Source organism: Heterodontus francisci, unplaced genomic scaffold, assembly GCF_036365525.1.
Source record: "Heterodontus francisci isolate sHetFra1 unplaced genomic scaffold, sHetFra1.hap1 HAP1_SCAFFOLD_278, whole genome shotgun sequence".
NCBI lineage: Eukaryota > Metazoa > Chordata > Chondrichthyes > Heterodontiformes > Heterodontidae > Heterodontus > Heterodontus francisci.
Window position 1 is genome coordinate 1,773,195 of NW_027141343.1, and position 20,055 is coordinate 1,793,249.

The following is a 20,055-nucleotide window of genomic DNA, read 5'->3' on the forward strand; positions in this document are numbered from 1 at the left end:
AGAGCGTGGTCGCCGATATTTATGGATGGAGCATTTCTGACGTCCTGCCCATGATGTTCTTTTTCGTGAGGCTGATGGTTGGGCCATATTCGTTGCAGGCAGCCGCAAACCTGTCGATGAGACTCTGCAGCCACTCTTCAGTGTGAGATATTAATGCAGCATCGTCAGCAAAGAGGAGTTCCCTGATGAGGACTTTCCGTACTTTGGTCTTCGCTCTTAGACGGGCAACCTGCCACTTGATCTTGTGTGGAGGAAAATTCCTTCTTCTGAAGGGTTGAACTCATGTGAGAGCAGCAGGGAGAAGAAGATCCCAAACAATGTAGGTGCGAGAACACAGCCCTGTTTCATGCCACTCAGGATAGGAAAGGGGTCTGATAAGGTGCCGTTATGCTAAATTGTGCCTTTCATATTGTTATGGAATGAGGTGATGATACTTAGAAGCTTTGGTGGACATCCAATCTTTTCTAGTAGTCTGAAGAGATCACGTCTGCTGACGAGGTCAAAGGCTTTGGTGAGATCTATGAAAGCAACGGAGAGGGGCATCTGTTGTTCACGGCATTTCTCCTGTAGCTGGTGAAAGGAGAACAGCATGTCAATGTTGGATCTCTCTGCTCGAAAGCTACACTGTGCCTCAGGGTAGACACGCTCAGCCAGCTTCTGGAGCCCGTTTAAAGCGACTCGAGTGAAGACTTTCCCCACTATCCTGAACAGGGAGATTCCACGGTAATTGTTGCAGTCACCACGGTCACCCTTGTTCTTATAGAGGGTGATGATATTGCCATCGCGCATGTCCTGTGGTACTGCTCCCTCGTCCCAGCACAGGCAAAGCAGTTCGTAGAGTGCTGGAAGTATAGCAGGCTTGGTACTCTTGATTATTTCAGGGTAATGCTGTGCTTCCCAGGTGCTTTTCTGCTGGCTAGAGAATGAATGGCATCACTGAGTTCCGATTTTGTTGGCTGTACGTCCAGCTCATCCATGACTGGCAGAGACTGGACTGCATTGAGGGCGGTCTCAGTGACAACATTTTCCCTGGAGTACAGTTCTAGGTAGTGCTCCACCCAGCAGTCCATTTACTTCCGTTGGTCAGTGATTGTGTCCCCTGATTTAGATTTGAGGGGGGCGATCTTCTTGATGTTTGGCCCAAAAGCTCTCTTAATGCCATCATACATTCCTCGGATGTTTCCGGTGTCAGAGGCCAGCTGAATATGACTGTATAGGTGTTGCCAGTAGTCATTTGCACAGTGCCTGGCTGTTCTTTGTGCAGCGCTTCTGGCTGCTTTAAGAGCTACGGATGTTAACTCGCTGGGGGCTTTCTTGTAGTTCAACAGTGCAATGCGCTTAGTGGCTATGACAGGTTCCAGCTCTTCAAAGTGTGATTGAAACCAGTCTGCATTCTGCTTCACACGTTTGCCATAGGTGATCATAGCTGAGTCATAGATGGCAACTCTGATGTGGGCCCACTTGGTCTCTGCATCCCCTGTCGGAGTGTTTTGAAGGACTTTATCAAGTGAATTTAGAAACTTACGTAACAGCTGTGGATAAGAAATTCTGCTAGTGTTGATGCGCGGGCGGCCCTTCTGCTTGGAGTGATGCAGCTTCTTTGGTTTGAGTCTAACCTTGCTGCATACCACACACTGCACACCACACACATCCTTGTCCACTCAACACAGTATTAGACTGGCAGTAAAGTAAGCTTGTCTGCAGCTTGCTGTGAAATGGCATGAGACTGACATCTCTTGGTGTGAAATAGAACTGCAAGAGGGAAATTGATTGATAATAAAAAGCTCGGTGGGAATGTAAGCTGTGAGGGGTTTACAAAGGGCCGGATTTGATTTGGTTCACTCCCCGCGAGATTCCGGCCCTGCTCCAATTCTGGTCTTTTGAGCATCGCTGATTTTTATCGCTCCACCGCTGGCAGCTGTGCCATCAGCTGTCCAGGCCCGAAGCCTGAGATTTCCCTCCCTGAACTCTCCGCCTCTCGACCTCGCTTCCCTCCTTTAAAACACTCATGGAAGCCTACTTCTGTGACCAAGCTTTTGGCCATCTGCTCTAATACGGTCTTGTGTGGCTTGGGGTCCAATTTAGCTTTCCGACACTCCTGTGAAGTGCCATGGGACGCTGTATTACGTTAAAGGTGCTCTATAAATTTACACACAAGCTGTTGTTGTTTTTGGTCTGGAATGTATTGCCTGAGAGAATGGTGGAAGGAGACTCAATCGTAAGGTTGAAAAGGGAATTTTGATAAATAGTTGAAAGGAAATGAAAGAGCTGCCACAGGCACGATGGGCCGCCCTGGTTGTAGATGTCGTCGTCATCCTTCCTTCTATGTGAGATGATGGACTTGCAGCAAATCCATTGGTGATGGGATAGTTTCCCATGGTGCACTTTGTCCGATAGCTGAAGAGGTCAATCTGTGAGAGGCAGGTTCTTCCACAAGTGCCACATATGAGGTGGGATTATCAGGTGTCGCTGTTTTCCATGTTGGCACCTGCTGTCAAGTTGCTGTCGTCACTGATTGTCATGGTGACGCACACACCAGTCCAGGGGTAATATCACCATTTCCCTCTGTTGTTGGCCAGTGTCTCCCATGTGTGAAAATCGATGTTTCGGGCCTTCATGTCCTGCTTGCAGGCATCCTTGAAGTGGGGCTTTGGGCATCCAACTGGTCTTCTGTCTCCGGCGCCCTCCCCTTGGGAATGTGTCATCTTCCATCCTGCGAATGTGCCTGAGCCAGCAAAGTCACCTCTGCTTGACGAGTGTGAGCATACTCGGGAGATTTGCTTTTGAAAGCATTGTTACATTTGTGATTTTGTCCAGTGTTTATTTGCGCAGTGTCTCACTGTCTTTTGCACAACTGCCTTCGCTAATTTCAAGTCATATAATGTTCTGGCTGCTGGTTTCATGTTGTGCGTCAGGTCGGTTCTGCTTTTTGCTTCAATAACAGATGTCATCTCTGCTGAGTAGGTGGGGAAGAGACAGTTGCCCACCTCCTTCTGGAATGTGTCTTTGCAAAGCAGGTGTGGAAAGAGATGCAGCGGTTTTTGTTGAGGTCCATCCCAAGCAGCTCTGTAACACAGGAGTCTGTGCTCTACGGGCTGTTCCCTGGGACGCACACTGAGACAAACATCAACTGCTGCTGGAGGGCCATCAATTCGGTGAAAGACACTCTTTGGTCTGTCCTAAACTTGCTGGTCTTCCAGCGCAAAAAGTTGTCCACGACCGATTGTTGCAGACTGGCACATTCCAAGGTCCAGGACTAGGTGCTGAGGGACACACTAAAGCTTGGGGTAGCCGCTGCAAAGGCCTAATGGGGAAAGACCATTGTGTAAGTTCCTCGCGCCATAGTGAACTAAGGAACTGGACCCATGGGAAACCCCTCAGGCTGTATACACCAAATATGGTTTTGCTGTAAAATGTACATGGCAGGTATAATGGAATGGAAGGGTTGTGAGGAAACTCACTCCTCTATTAAAGAAAACTGATTTATTTCACACTTTTTGAAATGTCATAGAGTCAAGAACAAAGAACAAAGAACAAAGATAATTACAGCACAGGAACAGGCCCTTCGGCCCTCCAAGCCTGCGCCGATCCAGATCCTCTCTCTAAACATGTCGCCTATTTTCTAAGCTTCTGTATCTCTTTTCTTCCTGCCCATTCATGTATCTGTCTAGATACATCTTAAAAGACTCCATCGTGCCCGCATCTACCACCTCCGCTGGCAATGCGTTCCAGGTGCCCACCACCCTCTGCGTAAAGAACTTTCCACGCATATCCCCCCTAAACTTTTCCCCTTTCACTTTGAACTCGTGTCCTCTAGTAATTGAAACCCCCACTCTGGGAAAAAGCCTCTTGCTATCCACCCTGTCTATACCTCTCATGATTTTGTACACCTCAATCAGGTCCCCCCTCAACCTCCGTCTTTCTAATGAAAATAATCCTAATCTGCTCAACCTCTCTTCATAGCTAGCGCCCTCCATACCAGGCAACATCCTGGTGAACCTCCTCTGCACCCTCTCCAAAGCATCCACATCCTTTTGATAATGTGGCGACCAGAACTGTACGCAGTATTTCAAATGTGGCCGAACCAAAGTCCGATACAACTGTAACATGACCTGCCAACTCTTGTACTCAATGCCCCGTCCGATGAAGGAAAGCATGCCGTATGCCTTCTTGACCACTCTATTTACCTGCGTTGCCACCTTCAGGGAACAGTGGACCTGAACACCCAAATCTCTCTGGACATCAATTTTCCCCAGGACTTTTCCATTTACTGTATAGTTCACTCTTGAATTGGATCTTCCAAAATGCATCACCTCGCATTTGCCCTGATTGAACTCCATCTGCCATTTCTCTGCCCAACTCTCCAATCTATCTATATTCTGCTGTATTCTCTGACAGTCCCCTTCACTATCTGCTACTCCACCAATCTTAGTGTCGTCTGCAAATTTGCTAATCAGTCCACCTATACTTTCCTCCAAATCATTAATGTATATCACAAACAACAGTGGTCCCAGCACGGATCCCTGTGGAACACCACTGGTCACACGTCTCCATTTTGAGAAACTCCCTTCTACTGCTACTCTCTGTCTCCTGTTGCCCAGCCAGTTCTTTATCCATCTAGCTAGTACACCTTGGACCCCAAGCGCCTTCACTTTCTCCATCAGCCTGCCATGGGGAACCTTATCAAACGCCTTACTGAAGTCCATGTATATGACATCGACAGCCCTTCCCTCATCAATCAACTTTGTCACTTCCTCAAAGAATTCTATTAAGTTGGTAAGACATGACCTTCCCTGCACAAAACCATGTTGCCTATCACTGATGAGCCCATTTTCTTCCAAATGGGAATAGATCCTATCCCTCAGTATCTTCTCCAGCAGCTTCCCTACCACTGACGTCAGGCTCACCGGTCTATAATTACCTGGATTATCCCTGCTACACTTCTTAAACAAGGGGACAACATTAGCAATTCTCCAGTCCTCCGGGACCTCACCCGTGTTTAAGGATGCTGCAAAGATATCTGTTAAGGCCCCAGCTATTTCCTCTCTCGCTTCCCTCAGTAACCTGGGATAGATCCCATCCGGACCTGGGGACTTGTCCACCTTAATGCCCTTTAGAATACCCAACACTTCGTCCCTCCTTATGCCGACTTGACCTAGAGTAATCAAACATCTGTTCCTAACCTCAACATCCGTCATGTCCCTCTCCTCGGTGAATACCGATGCAAAGTACTCGTTTAGAATCTCACCCATTTTCTCTGAGTCCAAGCATAACATTCCTCCTTTGTCCTTTAGTGGGCCAATCCTTTCTCTAGTTACCCTCTTTCTCCTTATATATGAATAAAAGGCTTTGGGATTTTCCTTAACCCTGTTTGCAAAAGATATTTCATGACCCCTTTTAGCCCTCTTAATTCCTCGTTTCAGATTGGTCCTACATTCCCGATATTCTTTCAAAGCTTCGTCTTTCATCAGCCGCCTAGACCTTATGTATGCTTCCTTTTTCCTCTTAGCTAGTCTCACAATTTCACCTGTCATCCATGGTTCCCTAATCTTGCCATTTCTATCCCTCATTTTCACAGGAACATGTCTCTCCTGCACGCTAATCAACCTCTCTTTAAAAGCCTCCCACATATCACATGTGGATTTACCTTCAAACAGCTGCTCCCAATCTACATTTCCCAGCTCCTGCCGAATTTTGGTGCAGTTGGCCTTCCCCCAATTTAGCACTCTCCCTTTTGGACCACTCTCGTCTTTGTCCATGAGTATTTTAAAGCTTACGGAATTGTGATCACTATTCCCAAAGTAGTCCCCTACTGAAACTTCAACAACCTGGCCGGGCTCATTCCCCAACACCAGGTCCAGTATGGCCCCTTCCCGAGTTGGACTATTTACATACTGCTCTAGAAAACCCTCCTGGATGCTCCTTACAAATTCTGCTCCATCTGGACCTCTAACACTAAGCGAATCCCAGTCAATGTTGGGAAAATTAAAATCTCCTATCACCACCACCCTGTTGCTCCTACATCTTTCCATAATCTGTTTACATATTTGTACCTCTATCTCACGCTCGCTGTTGGGAGGCCTGTAGTACAGCCCCAACATTGTTACCGCACCCTTCCTATTTCTGAGTTCTGTCCATATTGCCTCACTGCTCGAGTCCTCCATAGTGCCCTCCTTCAGCACAGCTGTGATATCCTCTTTGACCAGTAATGCAACTCCTCCACCCCTTTTACCTCCCTCTCTATCCCGCCTGATGCATCGATATCCTGGGATATTTAGTTGCCAATCATGCCCTTCCCTCAACCAAGTCTCAGTAATAGCAATAACATCATGCTCCCAGGTACTAATCCAAGCCCTAAGTTCATCTGCCTTACCTACTACACTTCTTGCATTAAAACAAATGCACCTCAGACCACCAGTCCCTTTATATTCATCATCTGCTCCCTGCCTGCTCTTCCCCTTAGTCACACTGACTTCATTATCTAGTTCCTTACAGGCTTTTGTTACTACCTCCTTACTGTCAACTGACCTCAATTGGTTCCCATCCCCCTGCCACATTAGTTTAAACCCTCCCCAACAGCGTTAGCAAAAGTCATGGAGAGATACAGCACTAAAACAGGCCCTTTGGCCCACCGAGTCTGTGCTGACCACCAACCACCCATTTACACTAATCCTACATTAATCCCATATTCCCTACCACATCCCCACCTTCCCTCAATTCTGCGACCAGCTACCTACACTCGGGGCAATGTACAATGGCCAATTTACCTATCAACCTGCAAGTCTTTGGCTGTGGGAGGAAACCAGAGCACCCGGCGGAAACCCACGAGGTCACAGGGAGAACTTGCAAACTCCACACAGGCAGTACCCAGAACTGAACCCGGGTCGCTGGAGCTGTGAGGCTGCAGTGTTTTTTTCCAGATTTTTATGAATAAAGTATATTTTGGAAAAACAAAATTCTTAATGAAGTAGGCGCAGTCGATGGGTGCACCTCCTTCACTATCTTTCACCGCCACCCTAACGGTGTTACGCACCCCCTGGCCTGGATCTCTGGTGTTGGTTGCAGCCATTTTTACTTGACGTTTTCCTGGGACAAGTACTAAATCCTCAACTGACAGGGAAACCACCACCACGGTAGATCTATAATCCCAAAGGGCGGAATGCCCTAAATACGGTGCTGAAACCACCTCCCACCCCCAAAAAAACACAAAAACAGCACCTGCATTATCAAACGCCACTGATCACGGTCTCTCCCCTGCCAGCTAAGTCCAAGCATTGAGGTGGAGAAGTTCGTACTTGGAGCTGCGAAGAAACGAGCAGGAGTGTTTATAGCAAAAAATATTTGGGAGCAGAAACACTGTCCAGCAACAGCTAGTAAATTCTATTTTTGATTCATATAATCAGGGGTGAGTGCAAAAGCAGACCCCCAACTATCACAAATTCTGCAGTTGAGTATCCCACATTTGAAGACATCGCAGGCATCAGCAAACCCACAGTACAATAGGTTAGCCTCATCCTGGGAGAACTTTTTTCTTTATTTCCAAAATATACTTTATTCATAAAAATCTGTAAAAATTACATTCCCAAACAGTTTAAAACAGCATCAAGTCAAAAAATACAAACAGTGCAAAGGTGATCAGTTTCCTTCTATACAATCATGAGTTGCCTCACAACTCTTCCATTTCATTGTCATTTTACATTTACAGCACACAGAATTTTCCCGATACAGTTCGAGGGGTTTCCCATGGATCCAGCCCCTCAGTTCAGCTTGGTGGGGGGACCTTACACTGTGGCCTTTCCCCATTGAGCCTTTGCTGCGGCTGCCCCAAGCTTAAGTGCATCCCTCAGCACGTAGTCCTGGACCTTGAAACGTGCCAGTCTGCAACATTCCGTCACAGACAACTCTTTGCACTGGAAGACCAGCAAGTTTCTGGCAAACCAAAAGGCATCTCCCGCTGAATTGATAGTCCTCCAAGCAGTTGATGTTTGTATCTGTGTGCGTCCCTGGGAACAGTCTATCGAGCACAGACTCCTGTGTTATCAAGCTGCTTGGAATAAACCATGACAAAAACCACTGTATTGCTTTGAACTTTTTTTTTTATTTTCAAAATATACTTTATTCATAAAAATCTGCAAAAATTACATTGCCAAACAGTTTCAACCAGCACCAAAAAATACAAACATTGCAAGGGAGATCAGTTTCCTTCCATACTATCATGAGTTTCTTCACAACCCTTCCATTTCACTATTGTTATGCCAATTACAGTTTCACATTTACAGCAAAAGAAAATATCAACAAAACAGTTCAACGGGTTTCCCATGGATCCAACCCCTCAGTTCAGCTTGGTGGGAGGAACCTTACTTTTTTTTTATTTCCAAAATATACTTTATTCATAAAAATCTGTAAAAATTACATTGCCAAACAGTTTCCAAACAGCACCAAAAAATACAAACATTGCAAGGGAGATCAGTTTCCTTCAATACTGTCATGAGTTTCTTCCCAACCCTTCTGTTTCACAATTGTCATGTCAATTACAGCTTTACATTGACAGCAATTGAGAATATTAACGATACAGTTCGAGGGGTTTCCCATTGATCCAGCCCTTCAGTCCAGCTTGGTGGGGGAACCTTACACTGTGGCCTTTCCCCATTGAGCCTTTGCTGCGGCTGCCCCAAGCTTCAGTGCGTCCCTCAGCACGGAGTCCTGGACCTTGGAATGTGCCAGTCTGCAACATTCGGTGGTGGACAACTCTTTGCACTGGAAGACCAGCGAGTTTCGGGCAGACCAAAGGGCGTCTTTCACCGAATTGATAGTCCTCCAGCAGCAGTTGATGTTTGTCTCGGTGTGCGTCCCTGGGAACAGCCCGTAGAGCACAGACTCCTGTGTTACAGAGCTGCTTGGGATGAACCTTGACAAAAACCACTGCATCTCTTTCCACACCTGCTTTGCAAAGGCACATTCCAGGAGGAGGTGGGCGACCGTCTCTTCCCCATCACAGCCAACGCGGGGGCATTGTGCGGAGGGGCGAGACTTCGGGTGTGCATGAAGGATCTGACGGGGAGGGCCCTTCTCACCACCAGCCAAGCTACGTCTTGGTGCTTGTTTGAAAGTTCTGGTGATGAGGCATTCCGCCAAATGACTTTGACGGTCTGCTCGGGGAACCATCCAACATGATCCACCGTTTCCTTTTCCCGTAGGGCCTTGAGGACATTCCGTGCAGAACACTGCCTGATGGATCGGTGGTCAAAAGTGTTTTCCCGCAGAAACTGCTCCACGAAGGATAGGTGGTACGGCACCGCCCAACTGCATGGAGCGTTCCGCGGCAATGTGACCAGGCCCATCCTTCGCAACACCGGGGACAGATAGAACCTCAGCACGTAGTGACACTTGGAGTTTGCGTACTGGGGATCTACACACAGCTTGATGCAGCCGCACACGAAGGCGGTCATCAGGATGAGGGCCACGTTGGGTACATTTTTCCCGCCCTTGTCCAGAGATTTGAACATCGTGTCCCTCCGGACCCGGTCCATTTCCCTGCTGCTGGAGGACCATCAATTTGGTGATAGACACTCTTTGGTCTGCACGAAATCTGCTGGTCTTGCAGCGCAAAAAGTTGTCCACGACCGAGTTTTGCAGACTGGCACATTCCAAGGTCCAGGACTACATGCTGAGGGACGCACTTTTATTAAGGTTGTTAAGATAAAGGTTCTTTCTCTTCAAAGGTGATCAGATGGCGAGAGAGAGACAGAGGGAAATGTCCCGACTCCAGAAAAGAATGCAAAATCTGCTCTGGCTGCAGTCGATGGGAGTCGAGGTCAAGGAGGACTTCCAGGAGGTGAAGAACCAGCAGGCCTCGCTCTTTGCCACGGAGGCCTCCAAGATCATCTTCCGGTCCAGAATCCTCTCCATTGAGCAGGATGAGACGTGCTCACGTTTCTTCTTCCAAAATGTACACAGAGAGAGCTCTGTTATCAGCAGCTTGAAGGAACAGGATGGCTCAGTAACGTCTTTGCAATCCAACACAGCGGCACAGTGGCGCAGTGGTTAGCACCTCAACCTCACAGCTCCAGTGACCCGGGTTCAATTCTGGAGACTGCCTGTGTGGAGTTTGCAAGTTCTCCCTGTGTCTGCGTGGGTTTTCTCCGGGTGCTCCGGTTTCCTGCCAAAAGACTTGCAGGTTGGTAGATAAATTGGCCATTGTAAATTGCCCCTAGTATAGGTAGGTGGTAGGGAAATATAGGAACAGGTGAGGATATGGTCGGAATATGGGATTAGTATAAATGGGTGGTTGATGGTCGGCACAGACTCGGTGGGCCGAAGGGCCTGTTTCAGTGCTGTATCTCTAAAAAAATATTAAGGATCAGCAAATCCTTTAATGCTGGGCTGTGTGACGCGAAGCCCACAGACAGCACGGCTTCCCAGTTCTTCCTGTCATCTATCACAGAGGTCTTGGATGACAGCAGGAGGGAGAGACTGGACAAGCCGCTAACTCTGGACGAGCTGACAAAGGCCATCAGGTCCATCGAGACGAGTACATCTCCCGGAAGCGACGGCTTACCGGTTGAGTTGTATTCGGCCCTGTGGGACTGGGTCGGCCCAGACCTGCTGGAAGTATACGAGAGTATGCTCCTGGCCGGCAGCATGTCAGAATCCACGAGGAAAGGCGTCATCACCCTCATCTACAAGCGGAAGGGGGTGAGGGCGGAAATCAGAAATTGGCGGCCCATCTCACTGCTTAATGTAGATTACAAGATTCTGTCCAAAGTCATCGCCAGTCGAGTCAAGTCTGCTCTGGAGCAGGTGATTCACCCTGACCAGGCCTGCACTGTACTCAGCAGGAAGCTCTCTGATAGTCTCACACTACTCAGGGATATGGACATCTGCCTCATCAGCTTGGACCAGGAGAAGATTTTTGACGGGATATTGCACACATTCATGATGGACGTGCTCTCCAAAATGGGGTTTGGGGAGGGAATCTGCAATTGGATCCAACTGCTCTACACAAACATCAGTAATGCAGTCTCAATCAATGGGTGGGAATCATACAGTTTCCTGATCCAATCTGGAGTCAGACAGGGCTGTCCTCTCTCCCCTGTCTTGTCTGATTGCTGTATCGAACCTTTTGCAGAGTCCATTAGGAAGGATGCAGGCATAAGAGGGGTGACAATCCCAGTCAGTGGACGCACTCAGGTAAAAGCCTCCCTGTACATGGACAATGTTGCTGTCTTCTGCTCGGATCCATCATCCCCTCGCAGACAGATGAGCATCTGCGACCAGTTCGAACCAAAGTCAACTATGGCAAGAGTGAGGCCATGTTCTTTGGGAACCGGGCCGACCGATCCTTTGTCCCCTTCACCATCAGGTCAGACTACCTGAAGGTACTGGGGATACGGTTTGGAAGGGCCGGGGCCTGCTCCAAAACCTGGAAGGAGCGAGTGACCAGGGTGCACAATAAACTGAGTGTGTGCGAGCAGCGATCTCTCTCCATTGTGGGAAAGAAAATGGTCATCAGGTGCGAGGCACTCTCGTTGTTGCTGTACGTGGCGCAGGTCTGGCCCATACCCCACTCCTGCACTGTGGCAGTCACCCGAGCCATTTTCCGCTTTATCTGGAGATCTAAAATGGACCAGGGCGGGAGGGACACGATGTTCAAACCTCTGGACAAGGGCGGGAAAAATGTACCCAACGTCGCCTGCATCCTGATGACCACCTTCGTGTGCAGCTGCACCAAGCTGTGTGTAGAGCCCCAGTACACAAACACCAAGTGTCACTATGTGCTGAGGTTTTATCTGTCCCCGGTGTTGCGAAGGATGGGGCTGGTCACATTGCTGCGGATCGCTTCATCCAGTTGGACTGTGCCGTACCAGCTATCCTTCGTGGGAATGTTTCTGAGGGAAAACAGCTTTGACCACCAATCCATCAGGCAGTGGTCTGCACGGAATGTCCTCAAGGCCCTACGGGAAAAGGAGATGGTGGATCCGGTCGGATGGTTCCCTGAGCAGACTGCCAAAGTCATTTGGCAGAATGCCTCATCACCAGAACTTTCAAACAAGCACCAAGATGTAGCTTGGCTGGTGGCAAGAAGAGCCCTTCCTGTCAGATCCTTCCTGCATGCCCGAAGTCTCGCCCCCTCCACATGCGGCCCTCGAGGTGGCTGCGGTGGGGAAGAGGCAGTTGCCCACCTCCTTCTGGAATGTGTCTTTGCAAAGCAGGTGTGGAAAGAGATGCAGTGGCTTTTGTCGAGGTTCATCCCAAGCAGCTCTGTAACACAGGAGTCTGTGCTCTACGGGCTGTTCCCAGGGATGCACACCGAGATAAACATTAACTGCTTCTGGAGGACCATCAATTTGGTGATAGACACTCTTTGGTCTGCCCGAAACCTGCTGGTCTTGCAGCGCAAAGAGTTGTCCACGACCGGGTTTTGCAGACTGGCACATTCCAAGGTCCAGGACTACGCGCTGAGGGATACACTAAAGCTTGGGGTAGCCACTGCAAAGGCTCAATGGGGAAAGACCACTGTGTAAGGTCCCCCCGCCATAGTGAACTGGGCAGCTGGACCCATTGGAAACCCTTGTGCTGTCTACACCAGATATGGGTTTGCTGTAAAATGTCCATGTCAGGTAAAATGGAGTGGAAGGGTTGTGAGGCAACTCACTCCTGTATTGAAGAAAACTGATCTCCTTTGCACTTTTTGGAATGTCAACTTGGTGCTGTTTTGAACTGTTGTATAATGCATTTTTTACAGATTTATATGAATAAAGCATATTTTTAGGAATAAAAACCTGGGGATTCATATGCATAGTTCTTTGAAGGTGGCAGGACACATTGAGAAAGTAGTTAGCAAAGCATATGGGATCTTGGGTTTCATAAATAGAGGTACTGAGCACAAAAGTAGGGAAGTTATGCTGAACCTGTATAAATTTCTAGTTGGGCCACAACCAGAGAATTGCATCCAGTTCTGGTCAACACACTTTTGGAGGGATGTGAGTGTCCTTGAGAGGGTGGAGGAGATTTAACAGAATGGTTCCAGACATGAGGGATTTTAGCTTTAAGGTTAGGTTGGAGAAGCTGGGGTTGTTCTCCTTGCAGCAAAGGAGATTGAGGGGAGATTTGATAGACATGTACAAGATTATAATAAATATGACAGGTTTAGATAACTTACAGGGCGATGGGGATAGAGCGGGGGAATGGGACTGAATGGATTGATTTACATGGGCTTGAAGGCAAAATGACTTCCTGTACTGTAGTGACTCCAGGACTCAATGACTCTCTCTCCTTCTCTCTCTCTCTCTCTCTCTCTCTCTCTCTCTCTGTCTATCGCTTTACCTCTCTCTGCCTCTCTCTCTCTATCTGTCTTTAGCTGGTCCTCTAACTTTCTATTGCACTCTCTCTCTTTTTTTTTTCACTCTCTCTCTCTCCATTACACACATATTTGTCAATCACATGTCAAAGAAGGAAGCGTAATGAAGGAATGGCTGCGCCCTTGAAAATGTTTCCAGCAGAATAGTTAAATGTTTAAAGTTTCTGTAGGGGGTTTGACCTGAGATGGTGAGACACAAGGATGTGAGGTTATTAAAGTCTTCACCAAATGTAATAGGGAATAATTTTCTTCACTGGTGAACCCAAAGGAACAAATATGGCACAAGAATGAGAAAAGTCAGAGGATTGAGAAACATCCAATGGTTCTTCACATATTCAAGTCAGCAGACCCACAGAAAAACAGTAGGTTGAGAGTTCAGATCCAGTGATAGACTGGACAAATATCGAGCCAGTGCTTTTTTCTTTATAAACCTGACATCTGTCCACTTGGCTATTGCACCTCGTCTCGATGTATCTGATAATACTGATACAATTTGTATTCCACAGTTGCTTTGAAATCACAGGCAATATAAATGGATTGGGAATGTCAATGGTCAGGAACCATTAATGGATTGGGAAAGTCAATGGACTGGAAAATATCAGTGGATTGGGAAATTCTATAGACTGAGTTATTTCAATGGATTGGGACAGTTCAGTACATTGTGAAACATCAATGGATTAGGAAACAGGAATTAAAGGGACAGATGGAGTTCAACCTGGAAAAGTGTGAAGTGATTCATTTTGGAAGGTCGAATTTGAATGCAGAATACAGGCTTAAAGACAGGATGCTTGGGAGTGTGGAGGAACAGAGGGATCTTGGGGTCCATGTCCATAGATCGCTCAAAGTTGCCACCCAAGTTGATAGGGTTGTTAAGAAGGCGTATGGTGTGTTGGCTTTCATTAACAGGGGGATTGAGTTTAAGAGCCGCGAGGTTATGCTGCAGCTCTATAAAGCCCTGGTTAGACCACACTTGGAATATTGTGTTCAGTTCTGGTCGCCTCATTATAGGAAGGATGTGGAAGCTTTAGAGAGGGTGCAGAGGAGATTTACCAGGATGCTGCCTGGACTGGAGGGTATGTTTTACGAAGAAAGGTTGAGGGTGCTAGGGCTTTTCTCATTGGAACGAAGAAGGATGAGAGGTGACTTGATAGAGGGGTACAAGATGATGAGAGGCATAGATAGAGTGGATAGCCAGAGACTTTTTCCCAGGGCAGAAAGGGCTATCACCAGGGGGCATAATTTTAAGGTGATGGTGGAAGGTTTCGGGGAGATGTCAGAGGTAGGTTCTTTACACAGAGAGTGGTGGGTGCGTGGAATGCACTGCCAGCGGTGGTAGTGGAAGCAGATACATTAGGGACATTTAAGCAACTCTTGGATAGGTACATGGATGATAGTAGAATGAAGGGTATGTAGGTAGTTTGATCTTCGAGTAGGTTAAAGGTTCGGCACAACATCGTGGGCCGACGGGCCTGTACTGTGCTTCACTGTTCTATGTTCTATGTTCCAGATGAAAGGATTGCATTAATCAATGGATTAGAATGTGGAGAGGCAGGAGAAAATGATGCCATTTTAAGTAGGGGGCCGGGGGTTAGTAGAAACAGACCAGGGCTATTTTACTCTCTATCTCATTCCTTTCTTCTATCTGGCTCATTATCACATCCTCTCTCTCTCAGAGCGGTGGGAATCAATGGAACCCACACTTGTTGCTCAGGTTGTTTGGTTCCGGGAAAATACAAGGTCCACATCAGATTGACAGGAAAGATAAATGTGATTCAGAGCCAATCATTTTCCTTTTGGTGATGTGTGCTCAGCCTTGTTATTTCAGCAAAGGCAGCAGGAAATGCAAATCCTGAAGAGTTTTGATAGAGTGAAGAAGGAGAAAGTGTTGCCAGTGACAGAAGGGTCAGTAACCAGAGGAAACACATTTAAAGTAATTGACAAAAGAATTAGCGTTGTGATGAGTTGATTGTTTTTTCAGCAGTGTGTTGTTCTGGTCTGGAATGCAACCCTGAAAGGTCAGTGGAAGCAGATTCAATGGGAACTCTAAATGGAATTGTATATATACCTGACATGGAAAATATAACAGGGCAATGGGGGAAAGGACAGGAGTGTGGGATGTGGGATTAATAGAATAGCTCTGTTAAATATCAAGCAAATGCACAGTAATAAAGTTCAGTGCTCGGACCTCAGATATTTTCACTCTATCAATGGCAGAGAAGGCTCAAGGGACCATGTGGCTACTCCTCATGTTCTTCCCAGTGTCCAGGATAAAGTGTAACATCACACTGATTTCCAGATGGCTGAAACAAATGCAACAGACATCTATTCTGGAAACATCACATTTAAAGTGAGAAACTAATCATGAGGCATGTACGGGGATTGAACCCGTGATCTTCAGTTTACAAGACTGACGCCCTACCACTTGGCCACCATGCCTTTTGTTAATGAACACCTGAGACTCCAGAGGAGGATTTGTGATTCTTTTTCAATTTGGTTGAAACAGCATCGAGAAACATGCACAGAAATAAAGAGGGATTGTGGAATGGGTAACAGATCAGCCTCATTTCCATCATCAGCATCATGAAATCTTCATTCAGACATTCCATTCCCATCCTCAGCTTTTCTCACATCTGTACAATAATATAAGAGTGGACATTGGGTTGTTACTGGGCAGATTATATAAATAGACTATGTGCATCATCACAGGAAGTGATGTAATATAATCTGTACGGCACCTCATGGAGAGTTGTGGATGAAACCTTCAATGCAAGATGTGCAGAGTAAACTCAGGTTATTTTAACCGTCAGATTCTTATAAATTGTGTACTAAGCCTTGACAGATATCAGAACATTATATGGGGGCCGCAGTAAACCAAAGCGAAGATGGAGAAATCTTTGCCTGTACCTTTGAAAAGGTCACTGGACTGAACCAAGCCGAGGAGTGGCCGAGATGTTTCCAGAACTTTGCAAGGTATTGTACTGCATCGGGTCTCGTGCAGAAGCCAGACATGGAGCAGGTCAGTACGCTATTGTCTGCAATGGAGGGAGTGTGCAGGCAACATCCTCATGAAGAACAGAAGGCTACGTGTGAAGAAGTTATTAAGACACTCAAGACCTATTTTAATTGAGGAAAAAAATGTCATCGTGGAGCCAAAGTTAAAACGCTGCATTTGCTGACAACGCAACCACCAGGTGACGCTGTACTAGCACATGCGCAAATGCAGCCTCTTCCACTGAAACGTCACTGTCTGTGACATTCAGGCAGCTGCCAGGATTAAAGATGGAGCTACTCAATTTATCACAGAAAACAACTTCGACCTAAAAATCCCCTCAAAGGTTGCCATCGCCGCCTCCATCCCACCCTCAACAGTCCCCCGCTCCCTCTTGCGCATTCGCCAGTTATACAGTACCAAGTCATCTTAATTCACCTAAAGTGAATTAGTTTCGGAGCAGTGACTGTCATTTCATAAGCAAATATGGCACAGTGGCACAGTGGCGTGCACTGTAGCCTCACAGCTCCAGCCACCCGGGTTCAATTCTGGGTACTGCCTGTGTGGAGTTTGCAAGTTCTCCCTGTGTCTGCATGGGTTTTCTCTGGGTGCTCCGGTTTCCTCCCACAAGCCAAAAGGCTTGCAGGTTGGTAGGTAAATTGGCCATTATAAATTGCCCCCAGTATAGGTAGGTGGTAGGGAAATGATGGGATGTGGAAGGAATATGGGATTAGTGTAGGATTAGTATAAATGGGTGTTTGATGGTCGGCACAGACTCGGTGGGCCGAAGGGCCTGTTTCATTGCTGTATCTCTAAAAAAAAATATCTACACAAAGGACACGTTTTGGTTGATACTCGGAGAACGTTGCGCTGTTTGAAGTCTCATTAGAAGGACAGCACCTCTGACAGTGCTGCACACCCTCTGTAATTCAGTGAGGTTTCATAGAGTCGTAGAGTTATACAGCACAGAAACAGGCCCTTCGGCCATCATGTCCGTGCCAGCCATCAAGTACCTATCTATTCTCATTCCATTTTCCAGCACGTGGCCGTAGCCTTGTATTCTGTGGCGTTTTGAGTGGTCATCTAGATACTTCTTAAATGTTGTGAGGGTTCCTGCCTCTACCACTCCTTCAGGCAATGTGTTCCAGATTCCAACCACCCTCGAGGTGAAACATTTTTTCCTCAAATCCCCTCTAAACAGTGCCATCCCATTCTCCGGACGATCATTCCCCGTTTCCCCCCATCCCACTCTCTGACTGCTCACTCCCCGCTTCACCCACCACCACCCCCATCCTGCTCTCTGGCCGCTCACACTCAAGGCCATGGGCTCTGCCGCTTCCCTCCTCTCGGCCACTCGCTCCAACATTGCCCCATCACCCCTCGAGGCTCGCCTTGCTTTATCGGGTGGTGCGGTGAAGAATGATCGAATGTTGGAGCGAGAGGCCGAGAGGAGGGAAGCAGCATGGCTTCGAGCTAGTGTCTGGAGGGACGTGGGGGGGAAGCGGGGCGTGAGTGGACTGAGAGAGGGCAGTGCGGGGGTGGGGGGGTAGCAAGTGGCCGGAGGGCGGGGGAGCGGGGTAGCAAGGAGCGGGCAGCGAGCGGCCTGGAGTGAGTGGCCGAGTGGGGGGAGAGAGTTTTCCCGCACATGCGCCACTTTGTCCTGGAAGACGTAGGCTGAGCATGCACAGCATCTCAGAGCGCAGGAGACTGTTTGTGCATGTGCGAGCTTGGAGCGCTCTGATGACGTCGGCTGGCTGCTGCATTGTCAGGAATCACTTTGAATTTAATAAGCATACAAAACAGAAAGGGGAGAGTATTCATTCATTTATCAATGACTTGTACAATCTCACGGAGGATTGTGAATACAGCAACTTAAGAGAAGAGCTGAATGGAGACAGGATTATGTTCGGGGTATTAGACAACACCCTTTCAGATCATCTGCAGTCCAGGGCTGATCTCACATTAATGAAAGAGTTTCAATTGAGCAGACAAACAGAGGTTAGAAAGTTTAACCAATCCGTTGTCCGAGGGGACAGGGAGAGTCTGATCTCGAGAGTTGCAGACTCAATTGAATTTGTTAAGAAAGCAAAAGGAAAAATTAGTGGTAAAAGACAAGAAAGACGGGAAGAGCATCTAGTGGTAGCTGCAACCAATTGCAGTAGGTGTGGCCGAGAGAGACACAAGTGGGAAAACTGCCTCGCCAAAGAAGCTGAGTGTTTTTCCTGCAGAAAGATGGGACACTTTCAGTCAGTGTGTGGCAGTAAAATACCAGCGGTGAATATAATTAAAGGGAGATCCCGAGAGAGAAAAAACATTAATGAAGTACAGGATATCCAAAGTGTGGAAATACATTTCTCAGGTGAAATCCAGGAAACAAAGTGAGAGTTGCTGGACGACAGAAATTCTGAAATATTTTAAGACAGAGGTAGATAGATTCTTGATAAACAAGGGGGTGAAAGGTTATCGGGGGCAGGTGAGAATGTGGAGTTGAGGTTGCAATCAGATCAGTCATGATCTTATTGAATGGTGGAGCAGACTCGAGGGGCCGAGTGGTCTACTCCTGCTCCTAATTGGTATGTTTGTATGTCAGAAAACATGTTCTAGATACAATGAGAACTATCATTTGTTTGGAAATGGATTTGAAACCCCTTTTATCAAAAGGTTATTGAGCTTTAATTTTTCTACAATTAACAGGCAAATCCTTGTGGAGTTGAGATTGACAGAAACAATGGGCTGGATTCTCTAGATCCCTCGACGTCAAGATCTGTGGTGGGGGTGGGGTGGGAGCCGCTTGAAGATGGCCCCGGATGAGGCCCGCCACGGACCTCAACGCCGGCAGGGCCTGGCTCAATATTGCCGGCGACGGCGAGGCCTTGTGGGGGACCCCACCGCTCGGCAACGGGACCACAAACCTGCATTAATTATTATCCCATCACTTCCTGATATCCTGCTGCGATCTTCAGCCCAGTGACTGGCACTGCAGTGCCTTCGGAGCCCCATCCGGGGAAATGAGGTGCAACACTGATGGGGAGGGGGCAGAAGGTAAGTTTCTCAGTGTGAGGGTGGGGGGACGGAGTCAAATTAATGTCATGGGTGTAGGGGATGGTGGGAAGGGTTATAGTTTACAGTTTGTGCAGTTTTGGGCGGAAGGTCAGATGGTAAAGGTAGGTTTTGGGAAGGAAAGGGCAAATAATTAATTTAACTGTTATTGGGGGGATGGGAGAGAGGCAAAAGCAATGTATTTATTTCATTTCATTTAATCTTCCTTTAAATATTTTCCAGTAGGACTAACAGCCCTTTAAAAATGGCTGACAATCCAGTACAGTACTAAGGCAGTGCTGCACTATCAGAAATGCTGTTTTTCAGGTGAAACAGAAAACTGAGGATCCCTCTGCCCTCTCAGGTGGATGTTAAAGGTACCATGGCACTATTTCAGAGAATAGAAGGGGAATTATTTCTGGGGTGCTGGTCATTGTTTAACCCTGAATCAACATCACTAAAAAACAGATTATCTCGTTTTTATCACATTGTTGTTTCTGGGAGCTTGCTGTGCGCATATTGGCCACCATGTTTCCTGCATGACTACAGTGACTACACTTGGAAAGTCCTTCATTGGCTGTAAAACACTTTGCAACGTCCTGTGGTCGTGAAATGCAAGTCTTGCTTTTTCCATTGTTATCAGTGTCATTGTGATCAAAAGATAGGA

At 47.3% G+C, this 20,055-nt stretch overlaps 1 non-coding gene across 1 annotated transcript; it reads right to left on the reverse strand.

The window, feature by feature from the left end:
- Positions 1–15,724: 15,724 nt before the first annotated feature.
- Positions 15,725–15,796, reverse strand: trnat-ugu (transfer RNA threonine (anticodon UGU)). Its single transcript has one exon. It is a non-coding gene; the product is annotated as a tRNA-Thr (tRNA).
- Between the last annotated feature and the right edge of the window lie 4,259 nt (positions 15,797–20,055).